The following is a 19,780-nucleotide window of genomic DNA, read 5'->3' on the forward strand; positions in this document are numbered from 1 at the left end:
CAAAATTGAAGAAACCCAGTAATGACTGTAATTTCTTAAGTGTGTTTGGAGGCTGTAGTTTAGCACACTTTTCTAGAAAGTGCGGGGCCAGGCTCTTCCCCTCGTTTCATAGCTCATATCCTAGGAACAATACACTAAGAAAGGCTATCTTGCTTTTCTTAAAATTTAATTTATAACCGAGGTCTGCAAATCCCAAAATGATCCGATCGACCCTCGCAAGATGAATGTCGAGGGCGTCGTCAGTGAGATATGTGTCATCCACATAGGAGAATGCATCGGAATCAATCTCATGCAAAATTTATGTTACACGGGCTGAAAACAGGCCTGGGCTATTTTCATAGCCTTGAGGTAAACGACAAAAGCATTTCTGAGAGCCAAATGAAAATGCACTTAGGTCCCTACTTCCATGTGCTAAATTCTGGCAGAAAAATCCATTAGATATATCCAATGTAGTTTTATATTTTTTACGTACTATATTGTTTATCAGTGCTGTGCTGTGTGAGTTTTGTATAGTATATGTGCGTGTATGACTATTTAAGTGCCTATAATCATCTACTATTCTATATGAATGATCTGGCATTGCAACGGGGAATAATGGATTAATCATCGCAGATGTACAGGGCTCAATTACTCCCTGGTACTCAAGTTGTGATAGTATCTCCTTTACCGGAGCTTTCGCTTCATGTTTAACAGGGTATTGTGGCTGCGGTTGCGGTGTAGACCTAACAGGAATAATATGACAAGGAGACTCCTTGTCCCAACCTACATGATTACAGTATAGTGCAGGTGCCTGCGCTAAAGCCCATTCAGCAGCATAGGCTTCTTTTGCTGCTTCCAGGAACAAGATCGGAGAAAGAATGCAAAATGACATCTTCCCCATGCGGGAGCTTGCGGACGTGTTCAGGTGGCCAGTCTCTCTCGGCCAATAGGATATCACTAGTAAGTTCATCCCAAAATATTACACTAATAGTGCGCTTCACGTCTCCCTCTATCTGAATTGTTAAATCATAAACCCTATCGGGGCAGAACGCGGCCATCCGCTGTTTCAACCGCGATGTAATCGCTAGTTGCTGTCGCATCCAGATGATCTTTCAGACTCCGGCGACATATCGTGACCTCTGCCGCGCTGTCCAACAGAGTCACTGCCCACCTCTTGTTCCTCAACAGCGTTCTCAATACTACTGGCATTTTTAACTGTCAGTGCTGCCACCTTCTTCTTTTAAAACTGTGGCTTTTGCTGAGGAGTTTTTTCTTCTTTTTTAATAGTAGACTGTTGTGCGTCTTTCTTTTCTTTCACGCATTCCGGACGTCGATCCTGACGGCCCCCTCTCTCGCTACGTCTATCCGGTGCGTCCTGAAAGGAACGAGAGGGACGTGAATCAGTATATCTGTCTGGAGTTTTAAAGTTCTCCCTATTTCTGAGATTATGGGGGTCATTACGACCTCGGCGGTCTTTTCAAAAGACCGCCGAGGCCGCGGGAGACAGAATACCGCCATTGCCGGCGGTATTTCTGTCTCCCTATTATGACATTTCCGCAGGGCCAGCGGACGGTAACAGTGTTACCGTCCGCTGGGCCAGCGGAAATGTCACATCAACATTGCAGCTGGCTCGTAATAGAGCCGGCGGCAATGCTGATTTGCAGCGGGTGCATTAGCACCCGTCGCGCATTTCACTGCCCGAAATTCGGGCAGTGAAATGCGCGACGGGGCTATGGCTGGGGGCCCCTGCACTGCCCATGCCAAGTGCATGGGCAGTGCAGGGGCCCCCAGGGGCACCCCAAGTCCCCTTACCGACGGCCTTTCCATGGCTGTGTGTACCGCCATGGACAGGCCGGCGGTCGGGGCCTCATAATCCCCAGTGCAGCGGTGCTTGCACCGCTGCCCTGCGGATTATGACCGCCAGGCGGAATCCTGGCGGGAAAATGGAGGGGCCGGCGGTATGGCCGTGGCAATTCCGCCATGGTCATAATTGCTGGCGGAACACCGCCAACATACCGCCGGCCGCCAGGGTCATAATGACCCCCTATATCTCCTTTCGGAGTTCTCCGGGTGTGGAGAATCAGGTCTCTTATTTCTTCTTTTTTTTAAATCTTTTTGCTTGTCCCAGCGCTTCTTAGAGCCCTCATGTGCCTGCTTCGTACCCTCCTTATGGGCGGTACTTTGTAACTCCAAATTTTTAGGTTTGGCTCCCAAACTATCCCGTCCTATACTAGTATAGGTATCGGAAATTATTTTCGGTAGCTGTCTCTCCTGTTCCTGATTTGGAGTTTCCCGGAGATGCTGGCGAATTTGTGGATTAATCCCAGTAGCCAATTGATATCCACCAGCCACTGGTGGTGCTGGACGCGCTGGTGTTGTGTTCAATGTTCGCATTACGAACTGAACTAGTCGTCTATATAATGCCACTAATTAATTATACAAAATTCGTAAATCTGCTATTGGCATATTCTGTATGCCTGGGTGAGGTGTATATGTGGCGAACAGAGGCCAGGTAGGTCACTCATTACTTAAGGGACCTAACCTCACTCTTCGTAGTACATGTGGTAGGGCGCCTTCAAACCAGTTCTGATGCTCTTGGTATGTGAGTGATATTTCATGATACTGGTATGCTTGGTACCGTAAAGGTAAGTTCGCAACTTCATATGTGTGAAATGTGTGCGTTCTTTGGTCAACCTCAGGAAAGGTGACCCAACAGTATTGTTTGGTATGCTTCAGTAGCTTCTATTATCATAGTAACATCCCTGCCCTCATCTGTAAGGCCATGCGTTAATAAATGTTGTGTTAGTGCATGTCTAGCATTTTCAGTAATGTCTATGGTATCAGCCATAGCTATTTAGAGAAATGGACCACCAGATAGGGGAAGTATACTCCTTTTATGAGTTAGAGCTCGAACAACCTACAGCTTAATTAGGTGTTACCTTTTCAGCCGAGGAGGATTTTCCCAAAGACCACGGACGGCTCTGTATAATGGTACTTAGGGTACCTGTTGTCTGTGAGACAGTGATAGTCAGGGTATCCGTAAATTAGTGCCTAAACACCATCGTTGGTGGCGCCATGTCGTAGTTTGGACTCTTGATCTGAGCAAGACTGCTGGTTTAAGGATGACAGTACTTTTGTTTGTAGGCGACTTCGTATTTCCTACAAGTCGCAACTGTTATCCCAACCTTACCGGCTCACTAGCAGCACCTCACCAGAAACACGATAGTAAAAGGTGATTTATGGTAGCCGTTTACGCATGGACTCAAAAATGAGATATCTCAGGGATTGTCGTGGTTAAACGGAGATTACCCTTTTCTCACAGATATATTATGTCTCGTACAAACACAGGCAATGACACAGATGCAGTAAAGTTATAATAGCTTTTTATTTAACATAACTGCAATTTGCGATAAGTTCCATGGACTGCAATGATTAGGATAATGAATAAAGCAAGTAACAGTATTGTGAAGACGAGAGTCATTGTTACGAAGACCCCCACCATTTTGCAATACACAGAAAAGATATATGAGATGTAAGATGCCCTACTATCCTAATAAAAAGGCCTAACCTCCTACCTAAAGGAGAGCTGGGTTCGTTAAACCGAATCTGCCAATGTCGTGTCCGTGAGAGGAGCCCCCAACCCTCATTACCTTGGAATGAGGTCTCTATCTCAGACTCCGCAGGGACACGAAGACTGGGTCAGCGTCAAGATGACTGCAGCATCGGTATCAGTGATGGTGGCGATGCCCTCTGGTCGGAATCCCTCTGATTATCTGTCTAAAGTGTGATGTATTAATACAGATCTACAAGGTCCCCTGACGTAGGTGTATTAGATAACAGGCATGCTTGGGACGGCAATTAATATCAACAATCCCTCGAAAGTATAGAGATGGAAAATCCCTAAGTGTGAACACCTACTGTTTGTTTGTCTTTGGTGCTTGATCTTGACGCCTTGGCGCGGTGACACTGATAATGTAACTCATAACAAGTGGCCTAACTATAAACAAGGCAGCCATCTTAGAAGAAATAAATAATTAAATGGGCTAAGACAGAGCAAGCTAAGTAGGTTAAAAGTCACTAGGTGACGGGGGCACGAGTCTACAAGCCAGAGGCTAAGCTAACTCCTGCTATCCCATTAAAACGAACTAGGACTTACTACACCTTCCTATGCCCCCTTGAACACTGCACCTTTGCTACAAACAGACTGGAACAATACCCTGGACCTTCCTCCATCATCACCTCATTCTATTGCACTTTTCCCTCAATGTCATAGCACTGAAATAAACACCCTTGAAAACAATGTGACTACTAGTATTCTATGTTTTGAAAATGTGCATTTATGGAAACAGTCACATCTAGTGCAAATGATCCGAACACTGTGAAACCATAGAAATAAAGACCTGTAGCTGTCTGTAGTCAGCAGACCAGAACACCGGTGTTATATCACCAACATCTGTATAATGACAAGCCATAGGTGACAATAAGTTTAGATGCAAAGGAAGTTATTGCCATCATGCCACACCTACGCATAATATACCAATAGTCGAAGGAATGGTCATTTGTACTGTCTCACCTGTGTGTCATTGAAAGTATTGACTAATAACTGATGTTCTGTTGTCCCCATCCTCATCCTCTTCATCCTCACTGTCCTCATGGTCTACTGCTGCCACAGTGGCAGCTCCAGTCTCTTCCTCCTGCAGAAAGGGTACATGGCATCTGAGGGCTAGGTTGTGCAACATGCAGCATGCCACTACTATCTGGCAGACCTTCCGGGATCGACCTGATAGATGGAGCACCTGAACCTGGCCTTCAGGAGGCCAAAGGTCCTCTCGATGATCCTTCTGGTTCACCCATGTGCCTCATTATAACGTTCCTCAGTCCCTGTCCTGGCATTCCTTATAGGGGTCAGCAGCCACGATAGGTTTGGGTAGCCAGAGTCACCTGAAAGTATTGAGGGACAAAATGTAGCCTTATACAATGCTATGGGGATAACACTTGAAGGCACAGTGAGTGGGGACCATGGCTCACCTATTAGCCACACCCTGTGCCTCTGTAGTTGGGCCTCCACATTTGGGATGCTGCTATTCCTCAGAACAAAGGCGTCATGCACCGACCCAGGATACTTAGCATTGATGTGGGAGATATACTGGTCCACCAGGCACACCATTTGCACATTCAGTGAGTGGAAACTCTTACGATTCCTGAACACCTGTTCATTCTGCCGGGGGGACAAACGCAATATGTGTTCCATCAATCACCCCAATATTGGGGATATGTCTGATTGCATAGAATCCGGCCTTCACTGTGGCCAAATCTTCCACCTGGGGGAAAGAAATGGAGCTGCACATGCGTTTTACCAGGGCAGACAAAACTCTTGCCAGCACGATTGAGAACATTGGCTGTGACATTCCTGCTGCCAAGCCCACTGTCACTTGGAAAGAACCAGTTGCCAGGAAATTGAGCACTGATAGCACTTGCACAAGAGGTGGAAGCCCAGTGGTATGACGGACAGTGGTATGACGGATAGCAGTTATCAAGTCTGGCTCCAATTGGGCACACAGCTCAGTTACTGTGGCCCTGTCCAGTCTATAGGTGAGTATAATGTGCCTGTCCTCCAGTGTAGCCAAGTCCACAAGGGGTCTGTACACAGGGGTATGTCTCCACCTCCTATTCATCCGCAGTGGTAGGTAACTAAGGGATACAAGAGTGGGTAGGTTGTCACAATTTGAACAATGGAACCACAACTTCAGTGTACATAGTGCATTTATGTGATGGGACAGTGGGAATGGCGAGGTATTTGATAATCTAGGCTGTGACGCAGTTAATGTCGATATGACCGTTGTCCTCCCCCATGAAATGGCGACCGCCTGTCCTGTATGTAGGGACAGGTAGAAGTGAGGTAATTCCGCCGACGTTGGGCGTCGTGGAGGAAAGCGGTCTTGCACTGCCGTGCAATTCCTCATTGGATAATAGGAGGCTCTATGGAGTACAGTGGCCAATGGGGATCTGTGCCGGCGGTGACGGTATATACCGCCGCAGATGTGACAGCCATTTTCTATCTGATTCCTCACTTGTTTCCTGACCATCAACAGGAGAACACCTACACTGCATGTGCTGTTGTGTCTGGAACCTGCCATGGCCCGTGTGACCAAGAAAAGGGCCCCTGCCTTCACTTCGGGGGAGTTGGAACGATTGGTGGATAGGGTCCTACCCCAGTAAGAACTGCTGTATGGGCCTCCAGACCAACAGGTGAGTACTCTTTGGGCACAATGAATGAGGGAAGGCTGCATAGAGATGTGTGTGCATGCATTGTGTCATTGGGGGGGGGGAGAATGTCTTGTGGTGGTGTACATGGTGTGCGCCGGCTTATGTGTGTGCCAATGGTGATGAAAATGGGATTGGTGGGCCATATGTGTGACAGGCTGGAGTGTATGTGTAATGGTGTTCTCATGTCTGTATTACCTCTGCAGGTCTGCGCCCATCAAAAGAAGGGATTATGGCGTGCCATGGCCAAGGACGTGCGGACACTGGGGTCTATGGCAAGTGGAGCACCCACTGTCGGAAACGGTGGGAGGACCTGAGATGCTGGGCACGGAAGACCGCGGAGGCCCAGCTAGGGATGGCCTCTCAATGAGGAAGGGATGCCCGTCGGAACCTGACCCCCCCTGATGGCGTGCATACTGGCGGTGGCCTACCCAGAGCTGGATGGGCACTTGAGGGAATCACAGCAGTCAAAAGGCGGTGAGTACAGTGGGCATTATTTAAAAAATTGGCAGGTGGCATGGGATCCGGGTGATGGATGTGAGTTAGTGGATGCCATTAAGGCCAGGCCAGACATTGCAGCGGGAGTCAACTCTAGGCTAATGTGTGCATGGCAAATGCAGGTAACCTAGCTTGATAGCATTCCATGTCAGTCAGTGCTTTGTGGGTCCCAGGAGGGGTGCAGTTGGTGGTGTGTGGCCCTCATTTTGCCGTGGCATCTAGCCAAATCACTGGCAGTGCAATGCATAGTGCTGAAGAATGATCCCTGTGTGTGACGGTGCTGTGTATGCCAACTGTGGTGTTGGTGCAGTAATTAACCCAGTGTTTCCTTTTTATCTCTCCCACCTTTTTACTTCTGTCATCCTGTCCATGTGTTCATTAGCATCATCTGGCAGAGGAGCAGGGGCACCGGCGACAGAGGGAGCTGCATCCCACAGGACCCAGGAGACAGAGTCCACCGACGTCGAGGGAACCAGTGGGACGGAGGGCAAGGGGAGCACCATGGCGGAGACAGGCAGTGACAACACTGACTCAGATACCTCCCCTGATGGAAGCTCCCTGGTGGTGGCAGACACCTCTTTGACCACCCCAGCTGCAGGTACAGCAGCCACCCCGTATACCAGCACCGCCCTCCCAGTAGCCCCTCAGCGAGTTGCCCGTGCCTGCTCACCCAGGAGGGTGGGCATCTCCTTCGCCCCAGGCACCTCAGGCCCTGCCCCAGTGTGCCGTGCTGCCCTGAGTGAGGAGGCTATTGACCTCCTGAGATCCATCTCTGTAGGGCAGGCAACCATTGTGAATGCTATCCAGGGGCTGGCATCCCAGATGCAGCAATGCAATGCATGCCTGGAGGACATTCACTGTGGATTGGCGGCCCAACAGAGATCGATTCAGGCTCTGGCCTCCTCTCTGATGGCAGCCATTGTCCTTGTTCCTACCGTCCCCCCTCCAACTACCACTTCCCAGTCTCCTTAACCCCAACTCATCACATGCACACATACAGACGAGCATGCACACAAGACAGCACCCAAGAGTGGCACAGGCAAACACAGGCACCACACTTCATCCCACAATCACTCATGCAAACACCAGACAGATGCAGACACAACATCCACTGCCTCCACTGTCTCCCCCTACTCCTCCTCCTCCACCACCACCCTCACAGTCATGTCCACACTCACACCTGCATGCACTGCATTAACATCCACCACCAGCATCACCACACCAAGCAGCACACACACCACACTAGCAGACACCTCCACAACATCCATGCACGCGACCCCTGTGTCCTCTCCCACCCTGTCTGTCCCCCCTTCCTAAAGGACAGAAACGCAAGCACTCACACACCCAACAGCCACCCACCTCACAGCAGCATACTGCCCATGCACCTGCACCCAAATCCAGCAGACATATACCTCCTCAACCTCCACTCCCATCCCTCCTCCCTCCTACCGCCCCACCATCCCTAGGAAGCTTTTCCTTGCCCAACTTGACCTCTTCCCTCCCCCCCGTCCTGCCCGTAACATCAGGGTCCCAACGCCCCAGCCCAGCACCTCAGCCAAACAGTCCATGCGGACAGTGGTGGCACCACCTAGTCGTGGTGGCAAGTCAGTGAAGGATCCCACTCCACCAGCCAAGAAGGTGAAGGATCCCACACCTCCTGCCATGAAGGGGAAGAAACGCTCAACTCCTGCCTGGAGAGCTAAGGAACACCCACAACCTACCATGAAAGGGAAGAAGCCGTCAACCCCTGCCATGAAGGGGAAGAAGCCCTCGACTCCAGCGTGACACCTCCACCACCACCAGTGGTCATGAGGCCCCCACCGCCAGCTGAGGAAGTGCATCCCTCACCACCAGCAGAGGCTGCCCAGGCAGCACCTTCACCTGCCACCACAGTTCAGCCCTTGCCACCAGCAGAGGCGGCCCAGGAGGCACCTTCACCTGCCACTACAGTTTAGCCCTCACCTCCAAATGACATAGTGCAGCCATCACCACCAGTGGAGGGCATGTAGGCCACCCTCCAGGGGCTGCTGTATGAGGGGCCCCCTTCAGAACCAGTGGGAAAGTCACCCACTCCAGAGACTGTGGCCTTGCACTCCCCAGCACAGAGATGTGGGCATGGAGCCCCCTCCAAAACCAGTGGGCTTGTTTCCGTATTCTGCTGAGGTGCCCGCCACCTCCCATCCCCCTGAGGTGCCTGCCCACTTGCAGACTGATGCCCCTGCAGAGTTCTATCCAGATGAGGTCAGGATTCGAGTTGGGCCTTGGACTGTGCCCTGTGGCCATGTGAGCCCTTGTTATATTGGACTGGGCAGTGGCCCTTTGTGTACATTTGTACATATTTGTTTCATGTACAATTGGTTTATTTGGTAGCTGTTTATATCAATACATTCTCATTAAAGCATTCTTGTTGTCCTTGCATTATTGTGCTGTGTATCATGTACCATTGTTTTTTGTGTGCAGCTGGTTGTACAACTTCACACTTAAACTCAGACAGACTGCATCACTGAAGCAGTTCAGTTCAAGACCTGCTATTCGAGTGAGCAGCACGCTAACAACAGCGCCTTGAGACCTTATGGGTGATAAGCTGCGCTATGGAAGTATTGATTGATTGATTGACTTAAAAATACTCCTCTTAGCACTAAACAAGGCAATAACATTGTAGCACATTCCCATTCCTTCTATGGCTATGCTCCCAAGATATGGAAAAACATATGAAACAAAACAAGACCAGGCCACTCTTTCTTCTTTGAAAGTTCAGCTGAAAATTCCTTTGCTCCTGACCCAATCCAAATCAACAACCTTAGACCCATACTGGTAATGAAATGTATCAATATATTCTTCCCTTTAATGTGTCAGATTCCTCAGCTTCTACTGCAGCCTTTGATCAATGGGAAGATCCGTGAGTCCAGGTTTTGACTGTCGTTGTCTGCCAAAGGTAGGGGTGACCCCTTCTGGTAGCCACAATGCCGCCGACAGTGGCACATCTAAGCAGAAAGTACCCTCCGGAAGGAGCCCTGTTGCGTAGGCTCTCATTATCTATTATGAGACTGCTGGATTCGGGCGGCAGAATCACCTTAATTGTTTGGAACTGAGTCCAATTCCACAGCAGGTGACAATTGTCAGCCTAATTTGGTTTTCTGGCCAACTAGCAGCGCCTCACCTCTGCCCAAGAGCAGGGATGATTGTGGCAACTGGGCGCATGACAAGATTGACTTCTCACAGAAATCGTGGTGTATCAGATCTCATTCTTTTCTCTCAGTTACTGTAGTCTCACACATGCAAAGACAAACAGAGGCAGAAAATGATTCAATAAGGTTTACTGAATTAGCTGCATCTTAGATAAAATGGCACAAATTGCAATAACTGGATGATAAAACAGGCTATAAGCAAAAAGGTAAATAGAAGAGTGAAACACAGGAAAAGTCCCACTATATTGTCACCATGCGTAATATATGTGGTTCCTACCTAAGCTATGTTAGAGCACAGAGTGATCAGCCCTAATCCACCCTTCAGGTTTCCCCCCTGATAAGACATCATCCCCCATACCAGAGCATGGAAGCCTGTTGTCTAGAAATACACCATCCCCATGTAGGGCCATGGATCCGGTAGTTTAAGTATGCAGCTGTAGTGAAAGAAATCATCAATAAGCATGCAGTTGTGGCCATCTGGCTGGAATCTCCCTCTAATGTGTGTGTTTTTTATAATAGAACAGCTGATGTTCTGAGAAAATGTCCCCACGTAAGGATATGTATGTTTCTGTGAATGTTGGAGACACAGTGTACCACTTTGCCGGCAACCCTATCTTGCTGCAGCCTTGAAGAAAGCACAAAGTGCTGGTGTCTCCTTGCTCCTGCTGGTGATTCTTGCTCATGTTGCTTCCTTTCTGAACCTTTCTATTCTCCTGGTTCTGGCATTTCCACTAGCCTTATCTGTGCCTTCTGAGCCTTGCTGCAGTCCTGGTCTTCTATCATCAGTACCAGTCCTCATCAGCCTCCTGGGAGTCTCCATCACCATCAGAGGGTTATTCCCTTCGGGTGTAACATTAGTAGTTGAGGCTCATTCCAGCAGGGGAACCAGCTGAAGCGATGATCTACCAGTAAGAGCAAAGACACACCAACAGGCGAGAGAAGTGTTGCAACGCAAAGGAGAGAAACAGTTCTGCTCCTTATGTACCCAAAACCAGGAAGTGACATAGAGGAAAAAGTGAGACTGCCGTGGTGGACTGGTAAATGCTGGCAGGAATACACGGTAGAGCCTCCATAATGAATTGCTTAAGAAAAAACGCTTCCTGAGGAATTCTTGGAAGAAGAAACTACAGAGAGCAAGCATATGTCCCCTACGAAGAGGAATCGCTCCAGCCCACCTGAAAAGCGAGGCGAAGAATGACCCTCTGTGGACCCTTGCAGGACTTCCCAAGCTGCAGGTAAGTGTTTGTGGTGCCCTGCTGTATAACGTGGGACTCCAGGGAGACTGTGGAAGGGGCCATGGGTCATACTGCGACCCGTGGCAAGACAGAATGTATATGTACTCCAAACAAACCTATTCCACCAATGTTTTATTTTATGATGTCTGTATTTAATGTAAGTATCTTCTGTAGCCATTAAGGGGACCAATATGTGATGCTCAGTAATTAAACAGAGAGATCCATGCCTCAGTTAGTGATTATAGCTGGAATGTCTTGTCTAATTACCGGGCATTCCCAGGTTCAGAATTAGGGAAATACTGCAGGTCCTGTAGTTACCAGGTCAACTTCTGCATGCAGTTCTTGGTTGTGAGCCCATTTCAACACACATTTTCCTTTTCCTTACAGAAGAATTAAAATGAGTCCAGTAAGACATTTGGCTTTACTGGTATGTACCTGCAGCCGATACAACCTGTAATTGGGAAAAGCGGTACTCGTAATGGGCCCCTGTGTATCCTATGTTATGTAAGACTGCCCAGTTCTCTTATCTATAACTCGCTCAAACATTGACTTTAATTACGTGTGGGTGTACTATACTGGGGGAATACTAGGCGCTCTGGGTAATGAGGTAAATATCAAAAAAAGGTCCAATCCTCTAACGGTGCACCCTTGAAAGACCCCACCCCTGAGTCTTAATGTGTGCTTACGCACTCTTAGACACCATTAACCACAAGAGGCACTCGTTACTAAATCAAAAATACAGTACTCATGAGTCAGTGTTCATTAGACAAAATTGATATTCCATATATTTCTGGAAGAGATAAAAGGATTTTCAACATATATGTAAATGTCCTCAAATTAAATATCAATGTCCAAACCCAGAAGAACAAAACTTTCAAATCTGTTACTCCAAACTTGTTGCATGATCCGAAATCAAAGTCCAACTTTCTTCAGTTAAGATTCAGTCATATTCTTCAAAAGTAACATGTGATCTATGCCGATTCCAACCAAGTTAACAGCCAACACGTGTTTCGTCCGGTAATTTCCCAATTACTTCGTCAGGGCTGTAATCATATAAGTTCCTGTTATTACAATCTAGAACCCTCATCCTAGATATGGAGACCACCACCAATATACCGAAAAGGTGGGATAGATAGTCTTGCAGGTTCTTGAAACACCTTTGTCCCCAAATGTGAAGATATCACATATTGTGATGTCATGCATTGTTTGTTATTAAATAATGTGCCATTGAATCATAATGAAAGCGTGAAATTAGTACTGAAATATAGGAGTTAGTAAGTATGTATCCAATATATAAGTTTGATTGATCACTATGTCACACATCTCGCTTATCATTCAGTGACCCTAATCCCTAGTGATACCCCTAATAGACTGATGATATATGAGAATGAACCCATACTCTTACCTACAAATATACAAATCTGTATTTTAACGTAAGTACTCCTTGTTGACGTATCCAGAGATTCTCCTGTGTGGTAAACTATCTACTGTTGAACATATACAGATATTGGCTAGAAAATCCGGCCATTATAGATACCAAAAAATAGCAACAACACCAGATTCCCTGGGACCAGATAGCTATACCACTCACTTTCAACATGAGTGGTCCGTATTACCAACATATTCCCAAAAGTCTCTACTCTCCTATAGTTTAAAAACATGCCAATACACGTACTATTTACTGTCTCACCAAAATATTAGCATAGTTATGAAATAAAGACACAAAGTACCACCTCCCATATTAACCGAGGCATGTGCTTACAATAGAGATTTTTATGTATGCAAACGTTGATCGTAACCCTTATTGTCAGCCCCACTTATAACCATTATCAGTAGGGTAAACATACATGGATATCTAGGTCGAGCAACTAACAAATACTGATATTCATCTTTGTCCAGTAATTTCTGTTCATACCAATCTTTCAATTTTCTCTGTATACTGTTGGTTAAACCAGGAATCGGGTTATATGTAAGTTTCTCATAACAACATATATCCTGTATCTGAGTAGAAATTTCTGTCTCATAATCACTCGTATTCATTATCACCACATTTCCCCCCTTGTCTGCTGGTCTAATGATAATTTCTTCATTTTGCCGGAGTTCCTTGAGAGCCTTTCTTTCTCCATGACTCAGGTTAAGACAGGTAAATTGTGGCTTGGCCTTATCCAAATCTTTACACACTAGATCAAAAAATATGTCTAAATTATTATTACCAATAAACTTAGGGACCCATTTTGACTTCCTTTTGAGACCACTGCTAATACTGACATTGTGTATGATATTCAAATCATTTAGCACTTGTGAAAAAATTATTGGAAATTCCTCATGTTCAGAGATAGACAGTAATGTGGCTGTATCTTGAATATCTTTAATTGAAAACTCATTTAAATTCAGACCCTCTGCCGGGTTATCTCTATTCTGAGTATCAAACTGATTAAGCGAAAAGTATTTTTTCAACTTAAGTTTACGAATAAATTTAAACAAATCTATTTTCAACTTATTTATGTCCCCTCAGTCCGTGGGGCAAAAATTCAAACCTTTTTCCAACAATGTTCTCATCTCAATTGTAAGATTTATATTAGTCAGATTAACAACATTTATAGAGTCAGTGATACTTTGATTCAAACCTGTTTGTCCCAGGATCTTGTCTTCATGCCCGTTTTTTCTCTTATGTTTTCCTCCCCGCCTGCCCCTTCTGATCCTACTATGTTTTGCCTCTTCTTGTTCTGATCGCAACTGCTCTGCTTTATTCTCATAAACTCTTGTAAAAAAACACCACTACCGGTCTGTAAATTTTGTGATGTACTACCCCCACCACCTTCAATATCGCTGTCATTGGATATCTGAGCACTTGTGGACGTAGAGCCTGAAGTAATAGAAGACTGTGACTCTTGCCTACTCAAATTCGACTGTAACAGATGATCATATTTTCTAGCGAAGGTAAACACCCTTCCTGAGTCATAATCCCTTTCATCCCTTCTTAGCTTCCTTGCCTTCCGCTGAGTAATTTCTTGTTGAAATTGGGAGAGAATATCCTCTAGAATTTTATAATTTTTCTCTGTAGCCTCAGGAAGATTAAGCTCCTTGATTTCTGCCTCGATTATGGCTATTTCTCTTTGTAATTTAGAGACCTCTAACATTGACCTAAAAAATATCCATGCTTATAAAATACACAAGAGTGTGTAATCAAAATGCACACAGTCTAGATAAGTAAAATCTTCACAGGTTTACTTAAGTTTAGAAGGAACAACCTCAGCCAAACTCAGTTCTACATCTTCTTCAGTCTCAACAACCTCTTGGATTCAATAATATTCTGTTCAGTCCAAGTTCCATTTGCAGGATCTAAGAATGCCAGATTTCTAGATGTGTTAAAAAAATCTCTTATGCAGTATCCAGGCTATCGCTTCACATAGGCGTTAAAATTGGCAGGACCTTTGCGGACCCTTTCACTTCTCCTCACCGTCCCCTCGCATGACCCTGTATCATTTTCTCATTGCCTTTTTCCTCACACATAGGTAAAAATGTCACCACTCTATTCAAGTTCTATACCTTTCGGTCTTCTCTCTAGACAGCATTCTTCAACAGTTTTAGTACCTTAATTAGGCTTGATGAATTTTGAAATGCTGCTATTCTTTCTTTGGCCCCAGATCTTCAAAAACTAACCTATCTGCACATTACCAGACTTTGCTGCTTTATGTGCATCAAAAAATACTTTCTGGTCTGCCATCTTTTCTCTGCTCCTCCAACCCTTTTTGCTCCTATCATCATCCTTTTCCCATTCACTGAAGAAAGACTTCCCATAGCGTTAGTCTTTATGTTCCTACACAGTTCAAGGGGGTAACACAAGGGGAGAAGTGAAGATTTATTTATGCACTTTCTCCTTTGTTTTATCTCTTCTTCCCAACGCACACCACATGCCACTTTTATTTTATTGTTTCTTTTAGTATCTTATTGAATCGCTCTACTGTGCTAGCCACATTGGGATGGTTTAGTGCAGTCTTTTTATTCATAATTCCTCTTTCATTTAGAAACTGTTCTACTTTGTTCAAAACCACCTATCCTCCATTATCCATTAAAATTGTTTTTGGAAACCCTTGCTGAAAATCTCATCCAGAAATATTATCACCTCCTGTCTATCCACCAAATTCAGAACTGTTATCTCTGGCCACCCTGAAAACATGTCAATAACAACCATGGCATTTTTATCCAAGCTGGATACTATATCCAAAGCAATATCTTCCCATGGTCCAGTTGGTAACTTGAACTCTGTGTTTTAAACTTTTGAAGCAAGCAGTTTTTTAACACCCCAAACAGTTCCCTACATTCCTTTATACAATAAGTTCAGACCTCGCCACCAACACATCTCCCTGACTCTTTTTGAAATGCTGAAGTGTCTCTCTTTAGCATTATTATGACGTTTTCTCAAAGCAAGAGGAGAAATTAGACTAGATCTTCTTAACACAAGTCTATATTTGAATGAAAGCTCATCCCTTACATTCCAAAACTGCAGGGCCTCTTCATTACACCTGCCTTTCTCTCTTCAGCCTTTTTTAACCTCCAGCAATACCTAATCAGGTTCAATTTCTTTCTTTCATTCCTCTTCTTGTATAGTACCACCTCGAAACCACAAACACCTTGAGGTCTCCGTCTGTTTCTTCCTCATTGTTGATCTAATTTGTATCCCTTATTTTCAAATCTTCACCAATTAACCTAGAAAAGCAATCTGCCGGGCAAGTTTTTTTGCACCAGGCATATAAGTCACACCAAGTTTGAACTCCTGAGGTGCCACACCACGTTTATGGGTTTGTGATCCATTTTTACTTCAAACTTACTGCCCCAAATAAAATTCCTTCATTTCTTCTCCACCCTTTAGCCATACCAAAAATCTTGACCAACTCACCCTTACTGGCTAGATCAGGCATAATACGCATGGCACAAACAAACTCACTTCTATGTTCAGTACTCACTGGCATGGTCCTGTGTCCTAGTCACTCTATCATTGTCAGATTAAACTTTAATTTTATTGCCACTTTCTTTTAGCCACCTTAGGACCTCTTGCAACCTTTCATCATGATCCTCGCCACTTTTACCATGTGCTACAACGTCATCTTGAAACATTTTTCCCCCAACTTTGACCTTCAACATCCTTTCCACAGCTCATTGGAAGACTAAGGCCATGGAAATTAAACCAAAAGACATTCACCCAACTTTAAACGTCCCACACTGGTTCATAAGTTATATCAATACCTTTGGTGCAGCTTGACCTGGTTATAAACTAAAGTTACATTTAGGTATGTGAAAAAATTGTCCCGCTGAGCATGAGCAGCATCTCTGTGGCTGAGGGTAGTGTCCACCACACACACTTGTTTAGTTCCCTTAATTCTATATATAATCATGCTTCATCATTGGCCTTGTGTGTCACCACTACATGTGCCAACCACTCCGTTGCCCCTACCTCTTCTCTTGATTCCACAGTTTTTTCATTTTATCAGCTTATTAGCCATAGGTTCTCTGACCATGACAGATATAGGGCCTCATTACGACCTCGGCGGTCTTTTTACAAGACCGCCGAGGTACCGCCATGCTGAAGACCGCCAGTGGTGGAAGTTTTCCGCACAGCGTATTATGACTGCTGGCAGCCCTCCACCCTTTTCCGGACGGAAAGCCGCCAGCAGCCATAGTGGCGGTCGGCAGTGAAGTGGAGGCTGCCCCACCTCCACCACCCCGTCAACAGAACACTGCCCACCGAATCACAACCCAGGATTCGGTGTGGCGGTGTTCTGGTGATGGGGAGCTGGCGGCGGAGCAGCCCCCATGGATCCCGTTCCCTCCCGGAGGATCACCGGACCAGGTAAGGTGATCGTCCGTTAGGGGAGGGGGATGGGGGGTGTTGTGTGTTGTGTGCGTGCATGGGGGTGTGCGTGTGAGTGTGTAGAGGGGGGGTGTGAGTGCGTGTATGCATGTGGGGGGTGTATGGTAAATGTGTGCGCATATGTGTGTGTGCATGTCTGTGTGTATGTGTGCGTGTATGTCAGTGTGTCTGTGTAGTTGGTGTGTGAGTGTGCGTGTAGGGGGGTGGGGGGTGTGTGTGTCGAGTTTTGGTGGGGGTCCTGCCACCTTTGGGGGTGGTAGGGGGGTCGTGGGTGTGAGGGGAGGACTCTGGGGAGGGGGAGGAGGGAAGGGGAGACCCCTATCAGTGGCAGGGAAGGAATTCCCTGGCACTGATAGTGCCTACCACCATGGATTCCGTGGCGGTTCCAAACCCCATGAAATCCATGGCAGTATGCAGGGTCCTGATACCGTCGGTGGTCTAGTGACGGCCGCCGGGCTGGAGACCGAAGTCTCCAGCCCAGCGGTCGTCACCACCCTGGCGGTTGGAGAGGAGAAGTGGCGGTTGACCATGGCGATAACCGCCATGGTCATGATTCCATTTTTTTTACGCCGGCCTGTTGGCCATAGTTCTTTGATTGCAAACTTTGCCTTAGCTTAATCAGATGAACATAACCTCAGAGGCACTCTCTCAGAGTTCGGAGTCATGGACGCACTGAAAGCTCCTGCCATCCATTAGTCATTGTACTGTTGAACAGAGTGATAAGTATCACCAGACACAGAAACAGGTGGACAAATAGGGAGAGGTAGCAAGGGAGAAATCCAGGACTGGAGCTCACTCTCCCAGACTTCATCTGTTTAAAGGGACTGCACCACTCTGCCTTGATGGTACGAATTTTAGGCCGATCTGCCCGGGGCAGAAGATCTCTATTGATAGCAGCTGGATGTAACACATAGGTAACAGCTGAAACAAAGCTTACTGGCTCCAGCAGTGGATGATGAAATGACGATCCTGGAGCCGACCAGACATCTGGCGAAGGCCCTAGGATGCTGCTGGACACACACAGGTAAAAGTGTAGAAGAACTGGAGGTTAACAAGCAGACAGCTATGTGGGCAATAATAATAAGGGGTCTAATGAAGGGACTGAGGAACCGAAAGGGAGAAAATAACAACCAGTGTGGGACGCAAAAAATGATGAGAACCATAGTGAGGATCAATAAAAACCAATTCAACCATGCAACTCATTGCCAGACACTGAGTTAAGGTCTTCGGGGATCTAAATAGGTCTCTGTCCCTCCTGACTTGGAAATGACCTCAGCTTAGGATGTGAGTGAAAGTGCATTCTCAGCAAGTTAGCAGTCGAGAGACTCCATAGCATAATTCTCCAGCGTTTCCAAACCCTGTGTGCCTATCGCGTAACCTGATTCCTGACATTTCCCCATCAATCGCCCTCCCCCAAACTATCTCCCTCTCCGGGGAAAAGTGTGTCGTACTGCTTTTAATAGGTGCTGTCTTTGAAATTTCTTCAACAACCTGGGGCATAAATGAAATCTAAAGGTTCCCACGATCTTTCCAAAATGTTACAACCCTTCAAGACCGCAAGGCATCTTCAGACAACATAGGAATCCGTAATTTCCTTGACCTCATACTCTTGTGATTTATCTACCATGACTGTAGGAGGCTTGTTGGGGCCACCTGTGACTGTAAACCTGGGAAATGTGAAACACTAGGTAAATGTGCCAGTGTGAAGGGAGTGTTAACTGTTATCATGACTTTCCCATCTTTCTAATGACATGGAAAGGTACTACTAAACAAAGGGTGGCAATAGAGTGGGTCCCAGATTAGATTTTTAGGCCCTGATTTATACTATTTTTGTGCCGCATGGGCGTAATTTTTTGACGCAAAAGTGGCGTAAACTTGCAAAATACAATTGTGTTTTGTAAGTTTGTGCCGCTTTTGCGTCAAAGATCTACGCACATGTGGCACAAAAAAGTATAAATCAGGGCCTTAGTTTAGTCATAACCTGGCGCCTTTCTTTGGTGCGAGTCAGGAATATACTAAGAAATGCTGATGGGGACTTCCTGCATAGTATGAAGATTTGAAACTAGTAGAGTCACTGAAGGGACTGTGGAAAGGGACAATTTCTGAGGAATGATCTGTGATTGAAATCTTTATGAGCAAAAAAGGGGCGATCATCCCAGAGAAGAAAGCAAAGTGTTGTTATATGCAATGTCAGCTAATGCAATCCACCAGTACCAAGCAATGGGATGGTCCATCAAAAAGCGTCAGAGGAACTGGTCTAGCGATTGATTTAAGCATTCAGTTTCACCATCGGTCTGCAGATGGTAATACATGAACTTTAAGATCTTGGTTCAATCCTTTTCTTTAACTCTGTCCAGAAGATGTGAACTGTGTTCCTCTGTCTGTAACAATGATTTCCAGTAGACTGTGAAGACAAAAGATATGCACAATAAAGATACAAGCTAACTATACAGCTGAAGGTAAATTTTTCAGATGAATAAAATGGCATTAAATAAACCTATGACTGCTAAGATTGGAGGTAGGTCTAAAAAATAAGTCACCCAGTGGAAGGCTACAAATGATACATTTCAAATTCTTGCATAGAAATTTCTACTCCCCATCCATCTTGCTAATGAGTGGCCTTAGGTGAGATGCTCTTTGCTCCAATTGTAGGGCTATGGATGTTGATTTCCAGCATATAACCTGGGTATGCCCTCATATCAATAATTAAAGGGCTGGTCTCTTAGGTGGTAATGCACCTCAAT

Source organism: Pleurodeles waltl, chromosome 3_1 (assembly GCF_031143425.1).
Source record: "Pleurodeles waltl isolate 20211129_DDA chromosome 3_1, aPleWal1.hap1.20221129, whole genome shotgun sequence".
Classification (NCBI taxonomy): domain Eukaryota; kingdom Metazoa; phylum Chordata; class Amphibia; order Caudata; family Salamandridae; genus Pleurodeles; species Pleurodeles waltl.